Raw genomic sequence first — 10,184 nt, forward strand, 5'->3', positions numbered from 1 at the left:
CCGCAGCTGTCACTGACGTCGATATTTAGTGACAGCTGCGGGAGAGAGGAGGCTGCTGGGTCCCGGCGCCCGGCGGATTGGCAAGTTTATGTGCTCTTTGTTTTTTTTATGGCTGGCCCGCGGCACCCCAGTGACAGCGCCACGGCACCCCTGGGAGCCGCGGCGCACACTTTGGGAGCCGCGGCGCACACTTTGGGAGCCGCCGCCTTATGCCCTTGGCTCCTCACTCCAATGTTGAGCCCACACACAGAGCGTGAGGTTGCATATAACTCTGCTCATACAGCCACCAGATCGGTCATGAAAGGGCATTTGGCCTCTTCAAGGCACAGTTTAGATGCCTTGACCAGTCTGGTGGAGCACTGATGTATGGGCCGGGTAAAGTATGTGACATCATAGCTGTGTGTGGTGTTTCACAATATTGCCATTCTTAGTGGGGCTCCAGGCGTGGTGGATGAGGTTGCTGGTATGAACGAGGTGGGGGAGCCTGTAGCCACACCACGGGAATCAGATCAGGGGGCCAACTTTAGGCAGTATGTCCTTGATACATATTTTTTAGGTAAATCACATTTATTAGTACTGTTTCCTTTAAGGTCAAATATCAAATACACCAATGCTATATGATTGAATAATGAGCAAGCAACAAAATATATGCAAACTTACAATCGAAACAAAGAAATGGCTTGCCAAACATACATGTGGTGTTGTCCTAATGAAATTGGTTCCATTTGCCATGCTTGTAAAATCTATGCCAACCTCTAAGGGTACTTGAAAATGCTTTTAGGAATTCTCCTTAAATTCGTGTAGATTTTTGGACAATCATTTGTCCTCCACTCCCCAAAATGTTTTGGTGTCAAAAACAACTGGATAATGTGCAAACATTAATGTCCTTATGTGTCAAAATTCTGACTTCGCTTTCAACTGTCCTAACATGACCCATATACTGTTTGAATAATATCATTGTGTCAGGCGCCGTCCCGCTGTCTCCTCGGGACGTCCGCCTGCGTCATTGTCCTGCGCTGCCTGGAAGTTCTGGACGCCTCATGTGGACTTCTGCGCATGCGCGTCCCGTTGCTAGGCAACGGGACGCTACTCTGTAGTCTCGGCAGCAGCTACCGCCCACTGTCTCCCATTGGTCCCGCTAATTATAAAAGGCACTTCCTGAGCACTCACCTTTGCCAGAGTATCAGGTCTTCCTGCCTCCGGCGTTCCTGTGTTTCTGATCCAAACATTTGTTCCTGACCCTTCCTTGTTTGCCTGTGACCTTCTGACCTGGACCGTTTGACCACCCCTTTTGGACTTACCTTTTGTACCACGCTACCAGATTGTTACCGACCCGGCTTGTCCAACTATTCCTCCGAACACCCCTGTGTACTTCTACTACCAGAACGTTACCGACCCGGCCTGTCTGACACCCCCACTGTATCTCGTTGTTGACTCGTGGAAGGACTGTGACCTGCGTGTCCCTGCAGCGGAGTCCATACCGCCTTGCAACGGTCCCTGGTGAATACCAGTGGCACGTTAGACTCCGCACCTTCTTCCGAGTTGCGCCAACAACAGCAGGTACGCAATATAGTGTGACACATTGATTAAATAGCATAATGGTTTGGTAAGGCAATGGCAATTACCTTTCAAATATTATTGCCTAAAATTGTTAGTAAAAACAGAGGATAACAGTGTTCATCAAGAAATCTAAAGTAGATAATCTAATTTGTAGGCATAAGACTGAAGAAAATGCCACATTTGTACAACAAGTAATGTCTTTCCTTTTAACCACAGGCTGTTTCACCAACATGCCACAACATGTAGGTGCTGGCAGGGCTAAGGGTAAACAGCACTTGCCTTTGGAGTTGCCGGAGGTGCTCATGATGTCGTAGCCAGTTGAAGAATGTAAGTATCTATAGTGTTCTATTAAATAACATTTAATATTATTGTAAAGTTTGGGTGCTGCATACAATATTGCTGTAATAAATCTAAGGAATTGTGATGGAGATTTGTGTGTCTGCCCAAGCCACGTTAGCCAATCCACATTTTTAATAGCTGATTGGTTTTTGGGTACTTTCAAGACCAAACCACCACAAACCACACTCCTAAACCAAGAAATAGCTGAAACCTACAAGCCACTATAACAGAGAGTACTGTGTTGAGCCTTACAAGACGCTTTGCATGTTATGTTACAGTGGTCACCTTCATGTGCACCAAGGCAGAAACTAAGTACATGCAGTAAAGTTATATATGAGATAATATTGGTGTAGTAATTTTTTCCTTTACATTCAACAGGCAAAGATAACATGCATTCTATATTTCTGAATTGCATGTTTTCTTACACATTGAAGTATTTATCCAATGCTACAACTCTGCCTATGTGTTTCTTCAATTGGCCCTGACTGTTTGCTCATCATCCAAGGAACTATCTCTCAAAGACCACTGTCTTACTTGCTATGTATTGTGCTGCAAATATTTAATAATATATCTGACCCTGCAATAGTGTCAGCAATCAGGCACAAAGAAGTACCTGCTGCTTACGACACTGCTGTTCTTCCTCTTGTCATACACAACAATCACTCCATAGTCCTTTGGGGCCCATTTAGGTAGCTGTATACTTGTACTATCTATTGTAGCCATCCTTGCTTATTTTGCAATTAGCCACACACAGCCCTTCCCCTTAAAATCAGAATCTATTTTGTGGTTTTGAACTTTATAAGATTAAGTATATTTGTGTGTTTACTATGTATGCTCCCTTTTCTTGGTCCACGTGTTAGGATTTTGTATTGGGCAAGTTCAACATGGTATGTGAACTTAATCCTATATATTTTTTAGTAACCTCAAAGTAGAGTCCTTAAATGTTAGATTTTTTGGCCACAACACTTCCTAAGCTAGGACATGTTCAAACCACAAAGCCAAAAATAGACTCCTGACACAATAACCACTTTGCTTGGAATCGTGGCCACAGACAAATGCAAAACACAAAGTCCACACAATCAAGTCCAATGCCTTTGTGTCATACGCAAGTTCAGCATCTGTTGGAGTCCTTATCAACATTACCTTTAAATCTGGTTTTGTCCAGCAGTTAAACAATGACACTATCCACCCTTTTCAGTTTTGCCCAGCTTCCTGAGCTATTTTTGACATGCTACACATCAACTATATTGTTTTTTGGCCAGTGATGCAATGTTCCATTCCAGCCACACATATGTACACACTTCTGAGCATACTAAATTGTGGGTGAAGACACAAATTGTAATCCTGCACACACCTGTCATATATGTAACTTGTTTTTTCCTGATAAAATCTGGGGGACAAGCAGTATTGATCTAAACTCAAATGTTCATATCGGATCTGGGTGTCAGATTTTTACATTGATTTGCAATAGCATTCACATTGCAAATGGTCACGGAAAGAAACAAACATTAGACTTAAGCCAGAATCAGGATGGAAATATCTGCAAGTAGGATCTGTAAGTGTGTGTGTAATTAATAGATGGGCCCACTTTTTGCCATAGTAAGACCAATGTCTGCTTCAACATGTGTCTAAATGTAAAATTTAGACATAATCGCACCATGAGTCAACAATTTCATTCTCCTTACACAGCAGAGTGGCCATTCTTCAGAATGACAAGCAAGCAGTAAGTAATGACCACTGGCACACAATCCCTAGGGAGATGTCAAACCCCACCCCCAACATAGGGGTATCCACCAAGGTGCATTTATAATTATCTCCATTCACTAAGCAAAATTTTGTGTGCCTAAGTAGCTACTAGGCAAGGAATATGCCATGGCTGCATGGCTATCCTGTGACCTAGAGGGACTGTGTTATAAAGGAAAGGAAAGCACCACCAATCTGGCTAATGTTAATTGTGCACAACCATGTCACAAAGCGATGGAGTCCAAAAAAAGTAAAATTCCCAAATTAAACACAAATATGAAAAACAAAATCACATTGTCCACCCAAAGCACTCAACACAAATTTGTACAGTTAGAATCAGACAAGCCCTAACCCTACTACAAATCTTCCACCCATTCCCTAAGGATTTTGCTAATATATTTTAATACAAGTTAACTCAAGGACAAAACTGACCCTATACTGTTTAAGATGTAATTTTTATCCCAATGTCACCCTAGAGTGTCTGCCCTAGTACACATTAACACTGGGAATTCAGTATGTCTGTTTTCATTTCATAGCATGTCTGTGCTTAGCACTATACTGTGGTTGGATATGAGCCTTAAGATTGGTCATATATGAGACATTATCTATTACACTGTAGGTTATGTATTCATTGTCCACTTATGTCAAAAGGGTAAGTGTATGTGTATTCCCAATGTTTAGAAACATACATCAATAAATCTATTTTCAGGTTTTTGCCAATTTTGGCTTAACATTACCTCTCTTTGTTAACTTGAACAACAGGATATCTAGCTTGGGCTAGTGACCTGTCCTCTGTAAAAATTGAGTCAGGAAAGTGTACCGTTTCAAGCACAATTGAGTGAATAACCAACATTACATTATTCTGTAACTATTTATACAGATTGTGTATATTTAGCCCTGCTATCAACGTTGCTAATTAGTAACACATTACAGGCAAACAAATAAATTTTGGAATATTGTGCTTTGAGATACATCACTAGGCAAACTAGATAATGCTTCGTAGTGTATTTACAAGCACAACAGGGTGGCTTTCTGTGCCTGATGTAATCATCTTAATTATGAAATGTGTATTGTATTCCTATGCCTTAATATCCTGAGACACAGCAGACAGTCAACACACCCCGACAGCCTGAGGCTCTTCTCAGAAATATCTGGCTGCTAAAGGAGGTAATGGTTCCGGGCAGCTGACAGAGGATGAAGATTGGAAGAAGGACTGCGACGAGCCTTGTTCTTAATCCTTTGGCTAAAGTTACCCCAGGTCTGGTTGTATCTGTGGGCTTGCCAAAAGAAAGGTGATAGTGAAGCCAGACAAGTGCCCTGCTGGCAGGCACTGGGGGCTTTGCACTACCAGGAAAGCTAAAGCCTTTATTTGGATTTTCAAAGATGACCATAATAGGACGATCATTGTATTGCATGTAAGACTCTCGTGTCCATTGTGCATACCTGTAATTGATAATCAATAACCATGGGGTAAATGTATTAATGTCTGGATTCTTCAACTCTGGCATGTTCAGCGTCTTCGGCGATTAAATTTAAAGCGGCACTGCATTGTAAAGGGAAACTTCCCTTTAAATTTAATCGCCGAAGACGCTGAACACGCCAGAGTTGAAGAATCCGGACATTAATACATTTACCCCCATATGTTCGTTTTGTGCCTGTTGTTGGTGTTACATTAATTAAATATACCATTGGTAAAGTCGGATATCTGCCTTGTTGGAAGTCTTTCAACACGTACCGGTGAACACTGTAGGCTCAGCCTTTGGTAGACACTGTACCCTCACACAAACCATGATACACTGCAAGTGCTCCAAATTATGTCTCTATTTAGAAGCTAAGTTACAGTATGACAGTTTCACCACAATCCACTAAATGTCTCAGGCCTTCACACTTTACAATTAAAGCACACTACAAGGCCAACTTTTTAGGCAAAACTGCCGAATGTTTTTTTTCCCCAAGTACTAAAGTAGGGACCTAAGGGCTGAAAAGAAACATGTACATGCAACACAGAGCACAGGACAATGAAACCTTTGCTTGCACTACATCTAAGCAGTACACACATCTCTGGACCACGCAATAAGGGACAGACAGCTCTAAATGTTTTGAGATTGGTCAAAAATGCATCAATTAAGTATCCATGATACTCACGTTTAAATGTTGTAGTGTACTCTGACGTTATACACTTGTCCCTGTGAAACAAACTATTTGAGTGTCCTAAAGTATGCCTCGTAGTTTAATAGGTATCTTTGAGTTTGGTGGTATTGTCTTGTTGTGGGTGGATTCTTGGGTATGTGTATTATTTCACTCCACCCAAACTGTGCCTAAATAAGACATAGGATTAGAGAGTTTGCAAACACTTAGCAAGCCCATTACGAAATTAAATGTATTGTAAGACACTTGGAAATGAGTGCTTTAAGTGATGTAGGTTCAGTGTACTGATGTAACAATGTACTGACAAACGCCAATTTGTAGGAATTATAAAGTCAAGTGTAATTTATTTTTCATTACATTATCTTTGTATTTCACAGTTTCACAAATTGCCAAATAACAGTAAGAAAAACCCTGTGTCTGGCTTTGAGTCACCCCGTGATGTGAAGGGCTCAGAGCAAGCATCGGAGCTCTCTTAGTCAGCAGGGTGTGACCGACGGGATGACGAAGGGCCAGGGGGATAGCCAGTGGGATTGGCACGGGGATAGGAAGGGTGTACTGCTGAACGTGCCTAGGGGGGTGCAAGAACCAAAGAAGGGCCAGGGCAGCAGCCACAGAAGGGCCAGGGGCAGCAGCCACAGAAGCAGCCACAGAAGGGGCAGGGGCAGCAGAAACAGAAGGGGCAGGGGCAGCAGATGCACAAGGGGAAAGAGCCGGAGAAGTTGAAATGCGAAACATATTAGGAGGCGGTAGCTGGAGGTCTGGGGTGGAGAAGGTAGCGAGTGTGGTATGTGTTGAAATGGGGGAAGAAGTGACAGTTACTGGAGGGCGTGGTGATTTATCCTGGTAGATATTGTACAAGAACCCTTGTGAGTGTATTATTTAAAGTGGTGAGTTGGTTGTCAAATTTGTGCTCCATACGGGTGAGGGTTGTGGACATTTCTGCAACATATATGTCTAGGGACTGAGTGGCGGATTCAAAATGTTGACTTATGTGTGACAGTGTCTGCTGCCTCAAGAGTCGTGCATCCTCACTTTGAGGTGCCCCCACATCACGGGCAGACACCCCCACTTCTAGACTGCATACAGCCACCTCCTCCGCCTCACGTTCTGTATATAGAGAAAAAGAAAAAAATTCCAAAATTATCTTCTAAACTAAGCAACCTACAAAAAAGCTCTTTGAACAAATATTAATTCTGCGCAAGTGTCATGCATCCATTTTGCCGATGATGCCTACAGGGAATTTAGACACAAACATGCCTTGGGTATTCCAAACTAGCAGCCATGTCTATTAAGTATATGCAGTTTTGACATTATGAAAGAGCCATATTTATGTTTTGAATTAGATTGGATAACACATTAACACATTTGTAAATCAGTATGGTCATTTCATTCCCTATTATGTGCTGCACTAACAAAATATGACTGAAAAGGTTGCATTATGGCACATACTGATAGAGGTGGCACATGTTCCTAAACACAACATACACATTAGCAGACAGAAATATTAAATATTCCTCAGGTACCTAGGGGAGATAATGCCTGTGTTAGGGGTGGGTCACAGCCTGTATCAATTCTGCCACCCCAACAAGAAACTCCTCGGAAAAGGCGACACTTGCACATTCCACTAGGGGTGTTAATTGCAGTTCTGCAGGTGGACCCCACCGGTTTGCTGAGCGTGCCACCTTCCATCTGTAATTTTCTTTTTTAATCGTCGTTTATAATCAGCCCAGCTGTCGAAATTTGACAAAAATATTAGCCTTTAAATGGTTTGATAGTCACAAACATGGGACATAATAGTGTCCATTTACTATTTACACACCGAAATCATACTACAACTACACTGTTAAATGTGTGTGGCTTTTCAAGGGTGGATAATGAACCAAACGTGACTTTTAAATTTGTATAAGTACACTTTGAGCCAACCATGACCCTTTGCTAGTTTCATAAAGGCCTTGACAGACAAATGGCTTAAACAGTCACAATATGTGTCAGGCTCACAGTCATCAGACTTGTACTATGTTTCGATGCATCTAAATGAAATTGTGGTTTATAACAAGCAATTTCATAGTACCGTTTCTAAATTTCATGGGTCATATGGCGACACGGAGCTGTGGAATTAACTTGATTAGAGATATCTTCCCATAGACGTGCTTTTTCAGATGCTGAAAGTCATCTGTTGCTTGAATGTAATTTTTAAACCACTTGCTCCAAAAGGCACCTGTAATTCCCTGTGAAAATTGACAAATCAAACACTCATATTAAACTTTGCAAATTTGAAAACCCCACCCTTATTCAACTTTATTGTTATTGCATGCTTAAACTAAACAATGCATTCCTCAGACTCCTACATAGTTTGCAAGTACATGCACATTAATATATAAATTCTTGTGCTTTCTAAATATACACCTGTAACTTATAAAACAGGTAAAAAAGGTGGTTATGTAAAGTCACAGAATCATCATTTGCAAAATACTTCCACTACTGAGTTATACCTTTATTACATTGTTATTACCCCGATAGGTTTTGAAAGCAAATACTTTTAAAAATTGGCAAATGCAACACCAGAAAAGAGGAAAAGAGTGAGTAAAAAAACCCAGTGCCAAATAAAAAGTCCACACAATAAAGTTTTGTAACTTTAGAGATCCAGGTGTCTGTAATTGAGATTAGCCACAGACACTTCCCAAACAAGTGTAATGGGCTTCAACCAGCTTCTGAGGCCCAGATAAATGAAGGCCAATTGGACAGTTTCCATTCTTATCACGAACTAATAAGCAGAGTTTGAAGCACAGAGAACTCACCAATCTCAAAGTCAGATTCCTGAGCAAAGCAAAGATATGGGACCAATTTGCTTATAAATGTAAGGAAAGGGCAAAAAAGACGCATAAGGATGATTGAGAGTGTAGACAATATTGTACATACATGTTTTTTTGTCCGCTAAAGATAGTAGCTAGTTACATTTAAATTAATCAGACCAACAATGCTATAGTCTGCTTACTCCTGGGTTTTGGTTTGTAAACCCATTAGCAGAGTGTTGCTATAAATGTGACACTTGGCCTGTGCATATAGAGCAAAACCACACTATTTGAAAGGTGCAAGCACAGTAACATTGCGTTATGCCTAACAGGTTTGGTTCCTATTCTCCAGCAAAAATCTTCTATCTATTGAAACATATCAGATCAAATCATGCTTACTGTAATAATGTTTTTGAAATCACAAAAACAAATAGCATAAAGTTCCTGCCACCAAACTTTCGGTAATGAGCAGAAGTGAATGAAGAGCTTGGGTGCGTTTACATTTAAATTTTAATGGTAGTGTTATGGTTCTGTTCAAAACCAATTCCTTAATTACAGCCATGGAGCCAGACACGTGATATAAACGTTTTAAACTGTTTATTGCAGAAAAGTATAGTCCAGGGTAGGCAAAATAAACAGTAAACAGTTCAGGCTGAATGGAACAATAGATTTCCAGATCTTGGCAAACAACAGGTAAATAATAATGAAATGCAGCAAATAACTTAACTGAAACCAGGAACAGAGGCACATGAGCAGGCTAGGCACTTCAATGACCAGCAAAGGATTCAGGAATAAGCAGGCATATATAGGCCACAGACAGGTGTGGATGATTAACTAACAGTGCAAGTTAACCCCTGATAGTAGGAAAGGCCAATCAGCAGCACCTCTGGAGGATCACAGGTACTGTAGGGTAATATGCACACAGGGAACAAAGCAAATCATAACACAGGATAAAATGCACACAAAACAACAAGGCAGATCATAACATTATTCCCCCCCTTACAGGAGCGGATTCCAGACGCTCCATAAAAAGTCTCTTTCAGGCTTTTCTCTTCTAAGCAGATACTCCTCTTGCGGGATTTTCTAGGAGACATAATTGAGCCCTTCTCCAATGGAGTGCAGACAAAGCCCAATTCTTCGAAAGCACAAGAAGAATTGTCAAGTTCATCCACCAAGTCTCTAGAAGTCTCAATTTCAGACTCAGAGTCTGAGTCCCATTCTAGAGTCGGAACAGGACCTATTATTTTTTGACAAACTGGTGCTATGCCCAAAGTAATCCGGAGAGTCTTGAAATTGTTTCATGGACAGCTGAAGAACCAACATAAAATATTTGATGTCTCCATCAAAGAAGACTGGAGGAGGATCTGATGACTTGGAAGAGGCATCTGGGCATTCTGGCTCACTAGGAAACTCTGGGGAGTCCTCAACTTGAGCAGCAGTCTCTGGAGAATCCCTCACTGGAACGGCAGAGCAGGAGTCCCCGACTGGGACGGCAGAGCAGGAGTCCCCGACTGGGATGGCAGAGCAGGAGTCCCCGACTGGGGCGGGAAGCTGGGCACATTGGACGGATTGCCCAGACTGAGCACACCACTCAGACTGGAC

At 41.7% G+C, this 10,184-nt stretch overlaps 1 long non-coding RNA gene across 1 annotated transcript; it reads right to left on the reverse strand.

The window, feature by feature from the left end:
* Positions 1-6,129: 6,129 nt before the first annotated feature.
* LOC142150125 (uncharacterized) lies at positions 6,130-9,524 on the reverse strand. The gene is made up of 4 exons (XR_012691026.1): positions 9,310-9,524; positions 7,862-8,018; positions 7,314-7,520; positions 6,130-6,897 (listed from the first exon to the last, which is right to left on the reverse strand). It is a non-coding gene; the product is annotated as an uncharacterized LOC142150125 (long non-coding RNA).
* Between the last annotated feature and the right edge of the window lie 660 nt (positions 9,525-10,184).

The sequence above is a fragment of the Mixophyes fleayi genome, chromosome 4 (genome assembly GCF_038048845.1).
Source record: "Mixophyes fleayi isolate aMixFle1 chromosome 4, aMixFle1.hap1, whole genome shotgun sequence".
In the NCBI taxonomy this organism is placed as follows: domain Eukaryota; kingdom Metazoa; phylum Chordata; class Amphibia; order Anura; family Limnodynastidae; genus Mixophyes; species Mixophyes fleayi.